The sequence below is a fragment of the Glycine max genome, chromosome 6 (genome assembly GCF_000004515.6).
Source record: "Glycine max cultivar Williams 82 chromosome 6, Glycine_max_v4.0, whole genome shotgun sequence".
Lineage (NCBI taxonomy): Eukaryota > Viridiplantae > Streptophyta > Magnoliopsida > Fabales > Fabaceae > Glycine > Glycine max.
In genome coordinates, this window is record NC_038242.2 from 19,458,538 (window position 1) to 19,474,615 (window position 16,078).

A 16,078-nucleotide genomic window follows, 5' to 3' on the forward strand; every position below is an offset into this window, starting at 1 on the left:
AAAAAGAAAAACACACACACACACAAAATTAAAATAAAAGATCGATAACATCTGATTTCAAGATTGAAACAGAAGTCACAGATTGATGCTTTAAACAAAGGAATAACTTCAGATTCACTTTGGAGTGTTCTTTACTCATGAAACCATTCTTCCTAGGAAGATACCCACTTGTGTCCATTGTAGCTACAAAAAATGAACTCATCAACATGTTCACGAGTATATCTTGATATGTTTGCTTTGTGAAGGGAACATATGTTTTACACTCTATACGACCTCAAAATGTTGACGAATCTAAGCCCTTCTTCACTACCATCTGTTTTAGAAATTCTAAACAAAATCTCACCTTGGCTGGTTCCCTAAATTTTATGGCTTGAAATCACATCTATTCCCACCATCCTTAAATCTTGTTAACTTATATCACATCCTCTTCCTATGTTTTCATAATTTCCATCATGTTTTCTTTTTTTCATGTCAACCTTGTTTGTTGTTTTGAATCTTTATATAACATCTTCAACTTTTTTACTAGTGATTGTCCCCCAATTTGGAGGGGAGAAGACCGCTGTTTTGACTTACCTTATTTCTCTCTTAGTATTTTTTATTTATTTATTTTACACAAAAAATCTGAAGTATTTAAAAAAAATAGCTACAACAATGTCTGTGGTTATATCTCCTGAATGTAAAGTCTTAAGAGTTACATTTCTATTACTACTCTAGTAGTCACTTACTTATTTCATCCAATAACAACACAAGTCAAAGAATAGATTAAAGGAAAGAAATGAGGCAAGACATGCTTCAAGGTGAGCAAGACATGCTTTCCTCCTCCAACCTTTGTCTCCCCATTCACTATATTTTTGTAAAGTCTGAGGACTTACATTTCTATTACTACTCTAGTAGTCACTTAGTTATTTCATCCAATAACAACACAAGTCAAAGAACAGATTAAAGGAAAGAAATGAGGTAAGACATGCTTCAAGGTGAGCAAGACATGCTTTCCTCCTCCAACCTTTGTCTCCCCCTTCACTATATTTTGGCCTAGCCTCTATGTGTGGTTGCTAGTTTCTTTTCCCCCTTTCTTCTATTGTGAGTTCACTTGACAGGGAAGACAGTTGTATTCCACCTTTAATCTCTCATCTCAAAGCCCCAGCTTCAAGTGAGTATGTGGGTGAACCTCTGCCCCACTCTCCCCTATGGTTGGATGCGTGAAAGAATGAGAGTGTAAGGGGAAATGTTTTGGGTCTTAAAAACATGATCCCCTTCTTCTGCAAAGATACCCATCCATTTATCCTATAAAAAAAATCCTCACACAAGCCCACTTTCTTTCTTAAAATTCGTACCCCATGTCAATTACAAGTAAAGGCTTAGTATTACTTTTTAATTTTAACTAGTTGTGAAATCAATTTATTTTAATAACAAAATAGGAACTTCAAACATTGTTTTAAGCACAACCGTGTAGAATTTCCCTGCAGAATACACGTACTTGACCATGGCCCTATTAACCTTCTGGGAATCATCGTACTTGGCGTTGACTTTCTTAATCTCTTTTTCCAGGTCTAGAGTGTTGGTAGGCCTAATCGATTTTCTCATCCCATTGAAAAGATCCTCCACGACTTGGTCACTCAGCTCAGTCTGCTGAATGATTTCCCTTTGTACCAACAACTTCACATCCTCACAAGTGTCAATAATAGCTCTCATTATTTCAACGTACCTTGAGAAAACTAAGGGTCTTTTGGAATCAATTAATGACTCGTAAGCCATCAGGTTTCTCATGATGACTTCTTAGTTGACATTCAACTTGATACTAGGCAAAGAAAACATGCACGTTCCTTCATCGTATTCAATGCCTGAGATTCCTCCTAATTTCGCAGGTTGAAACCCAATCCCAGCTTTGTGGAGTTCCTTCACAGATGGGATTGTTGCAACCGAGCGAACATCCTCGTCCGGATTCATGTCCCTTAAAATTTCTTCACTTGATCGCTTAACTCCTCCGACAAGCAATATAAAGGATTTGAGGAGTTGGTTTTGGCTTTGATGGGTTGATAAGGAACCATATAAACTATATATCAACAGTAGGCTGAATGAGTCTTGACACGTACGCCGGTGCAACGGAAAATGGTTATGTCCCCCACCCTCCGACAACAAAGTTGGGTCGTCAAAGTTTGTTTTAAGCAAAAGATTGGTGAAGCCTTCTTCAACAATGTGATCATCATGTGAGCCACTAGGCCTAAGGAACTCAGAGGCCCACGTGCCTTCCATGTTCATTGTGAACTCATCATGCAGACTAGAACTAAAACTAGTGATGGAACTACCATAACTACCTTTCCACTCTTGCTCGCCTTCTTCTTTCAAAAGAGAAGAAGAATTGCCTGAAATCCCCACAAACTCAATAATAGGCATTGCACTATCATTGTTGCTGTTGTTATTTTCTACTCCAAGTTCATAATTGGTAGTGCATTCTTAGAGAAAGATAGTGTAGAAGCTGGAGACTCAAGAAATGCAGATTATTTATTGTTTTGAATTGATAATTTAATGTTAATTTATTATAAAAAAATGTGACTTCATTTATGAGATTATCGGAAGTATGTGTGTATGTATGCCACGTTGAGAACATTAGATAATCACATGCTATATGACATTGCTTTTTGCCTATAAAAATAATAATATAGCCATTGCACTTTTGCTTTTGATTGTTGTGGCAGAAGATATGTGAATACCATATATATCATTTTGCAATTATGATTCGTCTCCAATAAGACTTGTATGTCTGGGAGAAAATTTAAGGAGATGGCACAAAGCACAAAGCACAGTTTCTAAAAAAAATTTGTTGGGGGAGGGTTGGAATACTTGGGTGAAGAAAATGAGAGGTCATTGCATTTAACACATTCTGATGCACAGCAAGAGCACAGGAACAGCAGAGAAATTACAGCTCTCGCACAAAAAATGAATGATTCATATTTAGTGTAGAGTGAGTATATGGGGTGAAATATGAAGCTGAGGTGTGAAGTGCAGTGACATAGTTATCTTTATTTTCATTTTTCTATAAAATTCCAAAACATAGGAAAATATTTGTGACTTGTTAAAAAAATATCAATTTCACATTTTCAAAATAGAAAAAAAAAATCCATAATGGGTCTTGAGTTCTGAATATGTGTATGTGGTACCTTTCTCAAAGAAAAACTAAGATGCAAAAGACTTGATTTTAAAGTCAAAAATAGAATTAGCATATATGATATATCCTACTAGTACCAGTGGCGGACCTAGGTTTATTTGAGGGGGTGCACTTGCACCCTCTCATTTTTTAAAATTTATCAAATTTGCAAATAAAATTTTATATTTTTGTATTTTATTTTATCTATATTTATATAATTGAACCCCCTAATTTTAATTTTTATAATTTGCACCCACTGACTTAGAGTCTTGGATCTGCCACTGCATACTACTCAACAAAGAAAGATACCAACCTATTTCCTAAGAGGGCATGTATTTAATTTAGGTTTGTTCTTCTTGCAAACTGAACTTTCCCCTCTTAATGTGTCCATCTTAGTCTGCAACTCTTGCCACACCTCTAAAGTCCTATATATACATAAGAGCACAAGCATCTTCATTTCACAACATCAACACTACATTGCAATAATTTCATATATGTGCACTTTCACATTATTTTTCACCACATAAACAATATACATCAAACTAACACCAAAAAAAGTGTTTAGTACCAGCTTTTGGTAAAAAGGCACGCCAGCTTCCATGGCCATGTTCTTGAATATAAGCTAGGAGCTTTTGATCTTGCTCAGGAGTCCATGGTCCTTTCTTTAAACCTACCTTGTTGCAGCATGGGGCTCGTCCCATTTGCAAGTGGAAACTAATTAACACTAAAGACTCCAGTAGCTTTTCCTCTTATTTATATAGCACAATATGAAGAGAAAGAAAACTATGGAGGCATAGAGGATATAAAGAGAGAGAAAGAGAGAGGGACATGCACTTAATTATAAATGAAGAGATGAGCATGGAATAAAGGTCAGCGGCATAAATGGGATAATAAAAAAAAACTAAATTAATAGCAGTTATAAGGTACATGGGTGTGTGGACTATATCATTACAATTTGATCACTATCAACTGAATTCTCTGTGGTATATAGCATACTCCACTTTATCAACTTGGCTTAGTGAATATATATTTATATATTGAGCAATAATAGATTGATGGAAAGATCGATATAAAAAACAAGGGTGTCCATTGTCTTTTCGTAGCATTCACTTTGGGTAGAATTTTGAACCCGTCGACAGCAACAAGGTATAACAAGTTATAGCCATAATTTCTAAGTCATACGTCATGTAGGAACCTTGTTTATGGTGTAATATACGGTGTAATTCAATCCAGTTATTTTAAGGATCAAACATGTAATAGGATCACACATGAAATACATCAAATCACACAATAAGCTCAAACAACCAAAAGTGCTAAAAGTATTTGTATCAAAACTTTAAAATTTGTCTGAGTACTACAGCAACAAATCTAAAATTTCCACAGCCTTGAAAAAGAAACCAAACCTATTCCCTAACAGTCCATGGACTTGAATCATGGTTTGTTCTTCTTGCATGATGAATTTTCCCCTCTTAATATCAGGCCTTACAAGTTGGATGTTTGTTTCTATTGAAATTACAAATGCTTCATTTTCTGTATTGTGCATATATCATATTTTTTTGTATTGTAGCTGAATAAAGCATTATCTTTATAAGTCAGCTTTTCAATCATTTGATAACACCTTAATAGCTTAAATTGTGTCTCACTGTGTATTGTTTTACTTCACGTATTGATTATTTCCCCTATTCACCTTACAAATTATATCTGCTCTTCAGAACCAGTTAGGTCTTCTTTTACGACAAGTGTAATCAACTACACAATTTTTTATACCATATCTTTACATCCTCGCACTCCTTGTGGTTGTTAGTCATCATCTTTCGAGGTATGCATCTATTTATGAAACTGTTGTGTTTATTACATGCTTGTTGATGTATGAGTGTTTTTGATATTAATAGTTACATGCATTTTGAGTGAACCTTAGTTTCCTATTTGAGATTCAATACACTGATTAATATGGATAGTTTGGATTAATCGATGTATTGAATCTTCAATTGTCCGTTTGGACAGTTTGGGAGGATATTTTTTTATTGTTGATTCATACGTATAGGTAAATTCTCTTTTGCATGATTTGAAGAAATTTTGGGTATACTGCATTTCACATTGTTCTTCGGGTGTATATACTTGACTGCGGTGATTGTGCAACATGTCACCGCTTTCATCTTGTGAACCTGAAGACCAATGCGAAATGCTACCGAAATTTCGTCAAATCTAACAAAAGAGAATTTACCTATACGTTTGAATCTACTATAAAAATGTCTTCCTGAATGGGATAGGGCCACACCTTTAATGAAAAATGTGACGCCCTCTACCTCACACAAATATGTATTAATAATAAAAGAAATAAGAAATCATAATTAATTTAAAGTTCTTAAAACACATTTAAATAAAATCCTTTCAAAAGGGTAAAAGGCTCACATTCACTTCATTATTACCAGATAAACTTGTCAAAAACATTTTTTGCTCAAAACATCATGTAATTAAACAAAACTCATGCCCCAATGTTACATCCTATCAGAGCATTGTATCCCGACGTTCTTCAGCATAAGGTTCCTTAAAGCAATTCACCTAGTCATCTGCTCCCACAAACACAAAGTTCGAGATCATCACAGGATCCAAACACAAACAACACACGGGGAGTGAGTTATCATATTCCTAACTAATGGAGAGAAATAAGACAACATGTAGGTATACATATCACATAAACAAAATAAAACTTACTTAAAAACAAGATGGAGGCAATTTAAGTCTCTAATGCCAAGAAGAAGGTGATGTCCACGGTGGCCACAAGATGGAGGCAATTTAAGTCTTCGTTGGCCACTAATTTTGTGTATGCTAACACTGACGGTGAACAAAAACAAGATCCTTCAACAAAATATGGTATGGATCAACAAACTCAGGATGAATTTGCTGTAAGTCGCAAGACCCCTACTTGGCAGGTTAGATGTTTGTTAGTTTTAATTTAAATAAGCTATGGAAATATATCATTTTGTTTCAATTAATTACATGGAAATATTGTATGGTGTATCACAAGAAATCAAGAAAAAGGCATAGCAAATTTAAAAAAACAATGCCTGCCCCCATGTACTATCTTGTAAGGGTTATGATTTGCTTGAGAAAAAACTATCGAGAAAAGAAAGAAAAGACAGGAGGAGGCAATGTTGACTGAGAATACATCATTGCTTGAGGACCCTCCATCTCCCATTGAAAGATATGTGAAGTGGAAAATGACTCGCACAAAGTGATATGGGCAGATGACATCTCAGACAACACAAGAAATATCTGATAGAATTGTGAGTTCACGGTTGACATATAATTTGAATCTAATTTTTGTGCATTATAATAACCACCTCATTTGATGTTTTTATATGTTGTGCTTGTTATAGGACTCATTACAAGAGAAAAAGGCACAAGGTAGTTTTGTTCCCCATGGTCGTGACTACATACTCAACACTGCCATTGGGCAACCGGAGCATCTAGGTCGTGTTCGTGTAGCGGGGTCTGGTATGACAATCAGTCAATACTATGGAAGGGCGTCACGTGGCTCCAGCAGTTCCTCTACATCAATCACCCAACAACAGTTGGCTGACATAATTGGAAGCCTTAAGGAAGAGTTGAGGAATGAGATTATCGGAAACCTCAAGGAAGAAGTCAGGAATGAGGTCATAGTATTCACCCCTGATTGAGGCAGATATACAAGCATTAGGTGCACGTGTTAGCACAAAAGGGAGCAATGTTGAAACTGTTGTGAACCCATCAGGTGAGGAACATGATGGTCATGCCATACCGACTATGGGGTTATATGTGCAACGTGAAAATTGTACACACTGGGTGGCCTTGGGGAAAATATATGAGGAGGAATCTAGCATTCACAATGTGGCTTATGTCGATGATGTGGTAAGGGTCAGTGTTGAAAATTTTTAGACGGTGACACCCAAGTCCCGTTCCTGACATAAAAAATATAGTATGTCAGGCAGGCCCTTCAAACATTCATTGCATGATCGACAAATCTTGTGAAACTTGTTGTCACAGGAGGTAAATTTTATTTTGCAATCATGTATTAAGACTTTTGTACATCAATATAAATTAGTTACTCACATTAGTTTAATTGTTGTTTTCACTAACCATATAGGACTCACATATTAGTCCAAAGAAACTGCCTGAACTTGTTCAAAGCCCGAATAATGTTTCTATAGATGATCCCTTGCGTCAGTTGATTAAGAGCCTATATGACATTTACAAGAAGCCCGTTGAGTTAATGTGGGGTGGCACTAAATTTGGGATTCCAAATATAGATGCATCCTTCTTCTTAACATATTTTGATGTAAATGAAATAATATCAGGTGACAAATGTTTGAACATAGCTATACTACAATTATGGATGATGTAAGTAAATTTGATATGATTCATTAATAACTAATATTCCTTATGATATACAACACTATCAATTTTCATTTCAATGTTCAAAATAGGTTTATAGATGAGTGGAGATCTAGTTTTGGTCATGCTTCGGTGTATCGATTCCTTGAGCCTCAGTCAATACACCATTTAAAGGATCGATGTGCTGAATGAGAACATTACATACAAACATGGGTGAAGGAATCTCAACGAGAGGTGTACCTAGGAGCTTACTTGAATTAGTAAGTAGTATTTATGCAAATGCTTGTAAAAAAATGTTTGCATTATAAGTAGCTAATTTTTGTTTAATTTAGGGCTCATTGGCAGCTGGTTGTACTGTGTCCTAGGAACAATGTTGTTCCCTGGTTTTGTTCATTACGTAAGAAGCCCGATATTCACATCAAAGCCGCCATTAACAAGTTAAGTTTTATATTGTAACTCATTTAATGTATTCTAAACTTTGAATGACCAATTTTTAATCGTCGTATATACGTTGATGCTTTATTTTTCTCACCAGTGCAATAAAGACACTAAAGACCACTGTGGATAGTAAAAATGATCAAGGAACTCCTATGTGGATTGAAGTAAAGGTTAGTCATTTAATCAATGTTTATTTATGACTGGTGATGTTTAGATGGTAACTTCAGTACACTTGTTCGATTCAATTATGATTTATATTAAATGTAGAGTCATGTTCAAAGCGGAGGCTATGAGTATGGCTATTATGTGATGAATTGGATGTGAAACATAGTAAGTGGGGGTTTAAAGAATGATTGGAGCATGGTATGTTTGCTTGAACAACTTTAAATTAGTACTTCACTATAAATTTTTAATCATTTTACATGTACGTGATATATTATTTGTATATTTCATATTTTGTAGTGGTTTGCTGATGGCACGACATTAGACATGGAGACAATTACAACAATTCACAAGAAATGGGCAGCATATTTTGTAAAAGTTAAAAACACCCGATGTATAAAGCTTTAGATGATATAGGACGAACCACTATGGTGAATTTGATGGCTACTGTAAACATTAAAAACACGATTGTACAAATATGGGGAAGTTGTGTGGATAGGATAACTGTTTTTTGTGCGTTCAATGTGCCAATTTTGCAAGTCATTATGATCCCGACTATTTTGATAGCCCTGATGATACGTGACAATTGATCTGAAGCTTGTTTACTTATCAGACCCATGTAAGTTGATCTGAAGGTTTTAATTTTTGTATATTTTTTCCCAATTTTCAATTAAACCCTTACTAACAATTATTTGTAAACATGTCGTTGTTGCCTGAAAATCACAAATCTCAATCGGAAGGTGGAGCCATGCATGTCTGGGCCTTTCTAAGTTTGCCAACTGTGTCATCTTTTCATAGCATTTATAGGGAAACAAAAAGGTATTGAAGGTTACTGGAAAGGTTACCTCCCTCAGGACTGTATACTTAGGAAAGAATGTACTGGTATTTTTGTATTTATGTTGAATCTGTTGCAAGTATTGTTAATGATTTTTGTACTAACATGATTTCTTTTAAGTTTCACTCCAAGTTTTTATATAAATAAACTAACTCAATTAAATTCATCGATATAAATTAGGTAAAACACAACAACATTTGTTGCGGAGTGAATAGGTGCGACGGAGGCCAACAGGACACTTGAAGGTCATCCCAAAATGATGGCAGTGGTGGAGGCCAACAAGTGACAATAGGTATATTTCACAATTGTGTTGAATTAACTCTGTGGAAAAAAAAATTTGGGGTTTGGTGGTAGTGATGTTGATTAAAGTGAGAGAAAGGTTGATGTATGTTCGGTTAGGTGTATAATGAGGGTTTTCAGTTAGCTTCAATATGAATGAAACTAGAGTGTTCATGTGGTTGTGTCAAATTAGATGCTATAGTAAGGGTGGAGAGTGGATTAAAAGAGAGGGGCACTTCACATTAGTTTGTTACTTGATGTGTTCTTATTTAATTCAGTGTGCTTATCTCTATTGGCATGATTTGGTTTGCTCAATTTTCCTTTTGGTGATCATTAATAGTGTAGGAAGGTATTTTGTTCTCATATTTTGGATTTTGTTTATTGAATTAGGTTTGCTACTTGCTAGTAATGGTTTCAAATTAGGAGTGTCCTCTTGTATGGATTCAGCATAATAATTTGTTTTTGATTGATGATTTGATGTTAGATTTCTCTTCATATACTCATATTGTATGAATGGTTATGGATTCAGTGACTTGTGGATGCAACACTGATATTAAAGCATGTAATTTGTACGTTGTCATTTAATCTATTTTGCATGAGACTTCAAGCTTTTCTTAATATCTTTAATAGCTTAAATGGTGATTCTTATCTTATGTATTGTGTTGAGATTATGAAGTGTCATCATGCCAAGAGATCGGAAAAAATGCTAACTTGACATTAGATGGTATAGGCTTTTGGTGTGCTAATATACCTCAATTGTGTGCAAGGGTAATGCTTAATCCTTTACTATTTTGCAGTGTCTTCTCCATGTTCTATATGGGCTAACAAACATGAAACAAAGTCTTAGAAATTGAAATCTTAAGTTTTTAGCATGTGAGCTGCTATATCTAATAAGAATTTACATTTCTTACTAGTGTTATAGGACTTTTAGCTGACATCTTTGAAAGAAATATAGAATAGTTATACTTTAATGCATCACTAACAACAACTTCTTTCTTTCACAGTGTATAAAAATAGTTTAATACTTCCTTTGTTCGTCATGCTCTAGACGGATAAATTGGCAAGAGCTCAGTATTTGAAGAACAAAAATCCCAAGGATTGTGCTTCGCTGCATATTGCGCAGAATAGAGTTCACGTTTTGGCTAGCCTTTTCAAAACCAGTAAGGATGAGAAGGATAAGGTTGTTGTGGGCTTTCTATCATTGCAATTTTCAGGTAAATTATCTTACAAATATGCAAGAACAATGTTTTTATAATGTGTCCTTGTTCATCAATGTCCATTTTTTTCTGTTTATATTCTGGAACAACATTCACTGTCTTCGAAACTTCAAATGCATCTGATCATTAATATTTTCTTCTAATGAATTAGGAGAATTTTGTTAGGAAAAATATAGAATTATTCCTTTAAAATTAGGAAATAAATTGATTTTCCTCAGGTACTACAGAAAATTAAACAAGTAACCAACCGATTGTCATCCTCTTCCCCAAAATTCACAGCAAGCAATCAAATTTTGAATTTCCAGACTTGAAAGAAAAGTCTGAAGCAGATTACAACAAAAGTCCAAATCTAAAACAATCCATAGCATAAAAGCCAAAACAAACAAAAAATACAAGCAACAACACATAACAAAACCATATACCAAAAGGGTTACATTATTGTTGAATAATTACTACTTTGAATAATTAGGAATATTTGTTAGCAATATACAACATTTTTTTATTGAAAATAGCTCATATTCAAGAAGTTAATAAAATTTAGAAAATGGACGAAACAAAAGAATCTTGTAGTAAATGACCTTGACTTTTTGCAGATGTGTATCTCCCTAGTTTGGCATGTCTAAGAATTTAATTGGACCATAATACAAGTTTAAATATGTTAGGAATGCTATTTTATGGTTATGATGGTAACCTAGCAAAAGGATAGAAAAAGTATGGTATATCATATATGTGGGTGTCATACCCTAATTTCGTCCGGGGACCTTTGCTTGATGACATGCGACCTTTCTTTGGTCCTTGTGAGGTGCTTGGCACTCATCATTAGGCAATTTGTGAAATTCCAGGACATGCCAGAAAACCAAAAAATATTGATGCACAATCCGTAAGTTTCCGTGACACATCAGAAATCAAATGGAAGCATCGTTGCATAATTAAGTGAGATTCCGTAACATTCCGTAAGTCAAAAAGGGGATGATTATGTAATCCGCAAGGTTCCGTAACATTACGGAAAGAAAACAAGTATCGTTACGAGATTTGTAAGTTTCCGTAACTTTACGAAAAAAAGAATCACCAAAAAAGGTAAGGGGGTGAACTTATCAAGATAGGGGTGTAAACAGCAATTCAAATCTAGGCCCTTCCAGAACATTTTGGAAGTTGGGTTGCCTAAGGAGGAAGCAACTGGGCGGCAAGCTCCTCCACGTTTTTGAAAAATGGTTTTCGGGGCTTCCGCGGCTTCCGTAATACTTCCGTAAAATTTCCGAAAACCTTGGGTAAGCATATTCCACTTAACATTGGTGAAAGGGAAGAGAAAAAAGATGAAAATCAAATTCGAAAACAGTTCCGTAAGGCTTCCGTAACTTTTCCGTAAAATACGAAAAGGGGGGTGAACTTAGTAATTCGGGTGCGCTTAGAAATCTTCTTCATTAAGTCTTTGGGCGGCAAGCACCTCCTTTTTTTTCTATAAATAGGGGAGGGGGGAGCTATTTCAAAATGTTCAAGACCCCTTTGGCTATGCATTTCGGCTATTTTGGGCAAAAACACGTTTTCGTGAAGAAAAATCAAGTCGAAGTACTTCCGTAACGCTTCCGTAAGCGATTCTGTGGAAATTCTTCATCGTTCTTCACCGTTCTTCATCCGTTCTTCGTTCGTTCTTCGTTCTTCAACGGGTAAGTTTTCGAATTCGAGACTTTCAATTCATTTCTTGTTTTGTGTACTTTCACTTTAATTTCGTTTACTTTTAGTTTTCTTTTCTTCCGTTTTTAACGTGCTTTAACCATTTATTTAAGCCGTTTTCTCGTCTAATAAATGATAAAATGAATTTCAACCGATAATTTGTGTTGTAATCTCGTTTAATCACTGTTAAAACGAAATCTAACCGATCGTTCACGCTATAACCTCGGTTAAACCAAAAAAAGTAAAATAATAATAAAATAATCAAAATATCTTGAAAAATAATAATAAAATAATCAAAATATCTTTGAATAAAACAAAAAAATCAATCGGACGTTTTTTCTTTGGAAGTTTCCTTGAATGAATTGATTAATAACCAAAGTGAAACTAAGACTAAAATAGACTCACAAATCAAGTTTTGTCCGAAAATCACTAAAAACCGTTTTAAGGTCCAACGCCTTAAACGGTCCTCTTTTGCTTTTATCGGTTAACATGGACCGTTCAAAAGCATAAAATCAACATGTAACTTTACTTGTTCCGCAAGAACTACGTAGGTCTGATTTCCTCATCGCAATTGAGGATACGTAGGAGCAAAAGCCCCGCTTTTGTCGACCACCCCAAGAGATCGTTAATGGTCCAAATGCCTTAACGTTTCTCTCCTTTCAAAAACAAGAGATCGTTAATGGTCCAATGCCTTAACGTGTCTCTCCTTTCAAAATCTAAAGAGACCGTTTATGGTCCACACTCAAATGACCTTTTGTCAATCAAAATATATCTGCAAAAAGATAAAAACAACTTAACCCAAACACTTTGTTCCGAAAGAACTACGTAGGTCTGATTTTCTCATCCCAATTGAGGAATACGTAGGAGCAAAGGGAAACACCCTTGTCGACCACAAAAAGAGAAAAAATATAAAAAGGGTATAAAGGATATAAGGACATAAAAGGGAACGTAAAAATCAAAGTCATGTTTGCACATTCGATTAAAGGCTGCCGTCCCTTGTGACGGACGTGTGGGGTGCTAATACCTTCCCCGCGCGTAAATACAACTCCCGAACCTTTCACTTAAAAGTTCGTAGATCGCGTCTTTTCCGGTTTTTCCGACGTTTTCCTCAAATAAACGTTGGTGGCGACTCCGCGCGTATTCCTTTCGTGGAACACGCATCCCGCGAGTCTCGCGTCGCCCTCCCACCGAAGGGTAGGTTGCGACAGTGGGGAATAGAGAGAAGTATGGGTATTTTGTATCTTTCAAAGTGATTTTCTTTTTGGTGTTTCCATGCCCGCATATTAATCTTTTTGTGTGGTTGTTAGAATGATATGATTTAGTATTCAAATTGCACAGTTGGATGCAATTTTCCTAGCTAGTAATTTGTTTCTTCTGATAAACTGTAGATGGCTTTGAATTGTGTGATGCATGCTTGAATTGATGTAATTCTATATCATAGACATGAGACAAAAGATTCAATAATTTGTTCATTTATTTTTTATTTTTCATTCCAATATTCATGAGAAACTTTAAATTCAAAGAAGCTCAAATTGTCAAATGAAAAGAAAATTTTCGTTCCAATTCTCTGTTATTTATACTTTAGAAATAGGGACTTCATATGGTCACTCATTCACTTATTATATGCACCCTATATGGTTGTTCTATTGCTCCATTCTCATTCTTCTGAAATAGAAGCTTTAGCAATCACCTGCTTACTCTATATGGACCTTAATTTGTTGTATCATTGCTCTATTTTTCAAGAAGTAATGTAACATTATGTAACTCCTAAGGCTAAGGAGAAGCAAGATGATTTCTCATAACTTTGTACTGTTCTTGACAATAGATTTCACACAATCCTATTTTTGTTGTTTCAACAAATTGTTATCAGTCATATGAAGAAGTTTCTGTAAGGCTTTTCCCCCTACCCCAACACACCTTTTTCTTATTAAAAATAGGCATTTGAAGAAGGGTAGCAATGGAGAGAGTGAGTATAGTTGAAGTTAAGAATGCATTATTTTCTCCTTTATTCATTCATGCCAGTCTAGATATCGAACTCTTATATTATAAATTTGAATACATATTTAGATGCACATCTTCTCAATTAGACATTTTCAATCTCATATTTAGACGTGCATTTCATATACTATCCTCATACTTCCCAAATAATTTCTCTTAACCATCTTAAATTATCATTATTTTATTTTTATTTGTATACTTGATTTTCTTAACCATCGATTCCATTTAATCTAGCCCCTTTTATTTATATTTCTAAATTAATTTTCAATAAGTTTTTAAAAGAAAATGTCAATAGTTCTCCTTGATTTGCACTGTCAAACAAGTACAGATTCATTTTTTTAATGCTAATTTTGGTTGAATTCTTTTATAAATATATAAGTTAGAAATTAGAAATTAGATGAGTGTTACATAAGAAACCTCTTAAAAAGTATACTTTCTAAGATGATTCTTAGGTACGAACCGTCTTAGAAATCATACATTCTAAGTCGGTTGTTACAGCATAACCGTCTTAGAATGTATGCTTTCTAAAATGATTCTTTCTAAGATGAGTGTTACATAAGAAATGTCTTAGAAAGTTTGTTTTCTAAGACGGTTCTTAGGTAAAAACTATCTTAGAAAACATATTTTCTAAGACGATTGTTACATAAAAATTGTTTTAGAAAGTATACTTTCAAATACGGTTCTTTTGTAACAACCGTCTTAGAATGTATGTCTTCTAAGACGGTTTTTATGTAACAACCGTCTTAAAAATGTCTATTTTTCGATAACGGTTTTTGTTGAAAATGTCGTTAAATGGTGTTGACTTTCAACGATGTTGGTTATAAAGACGATTCTTAGCCGTCATTGAAAGTCCTTTTTAACCGTCGTTAAATGACTTTTTTGCAGTTGTGTTCCTCTATCTTATATAGCTTGCCTTAAGTCTTTATTTGATGTTTGATGATGCCATGTTAAGGGTTTCGATGGAGTTTTCTGATTATGTCATGCTAAGGTTTAGAAATGGTTTATTATCCATTTTTATTCTTGTATTAATTGAGGGACTAAGGTGAGGGTAATTTTATATTATGTGTTTCACCACCTATCTATGTGTCAATTTATGTGTATAATTAGAAATAAGAGACCATGTGAAGCATCCTTTATTGAAGTCCAACATAATACAATGAGCACGGTCATACTACAAAGAGCACTACCATGCAAGATCTTTGGATCCCTACTTAAAGTTTTTCTCATGATTTGAAGCACAAGCATGCTTAAGGTGGACGAGACTTACTTGAATAGGTATGCTAAAATTCTTAATTGTAAAGTGATGGAGGTGCCTTTCAAATATCTAGGCGTTCCTGTTGGAGCAAATTCACACAAGGAGGCAATGTGGGAGCCAATTGTTACAAAGTTTAGGAGCAAATTAGCGATGCGAAAGCAAAGAACACTTTCAATGGGCAAACGTGGTACTCTCATAAATTTGATTCTCTCTACTCTTCTTCTCTTTTTTCAAAGCTCCATCTTGTGTTATTAATAAACTCGTAAAATTGCAATGAATTTTATGTGTGTGTGTGGGGGGGGGGGGGGGTGAGGATAGGAAAAGAGTAGCTCGTGTTTGGTGGGAAGATGTATGTTTGCCTAAAGAGAAAGGTGGGTTGGGTGTGAAGAACATTAGGAAATTTAATGTAGCACTTCATAGAAAGTGGAGGTGGAGGTTGCCTAGTTGTCAAAATGAGCTTTGGTACAAAGTTTTGTGTTCAAAGTATGGGAGATGAGGGATATTTGATTTGTAGGAAAAATCAAGGAGGTTAGGTTAGGTGGGTGATGGTATGAAGGTTAGGTTTTGGCAACAACCTTGGGTGGGAAATGAGAGTTTGGAAAGTAAATATAGAAGGGTGTTTCTTAACTCAAATCAACAACTTTTATAGGCAAGGTAGGGGGTTAGATGAATGGAGGATGGGTGTGGGATCTTAGGTGGAAAAG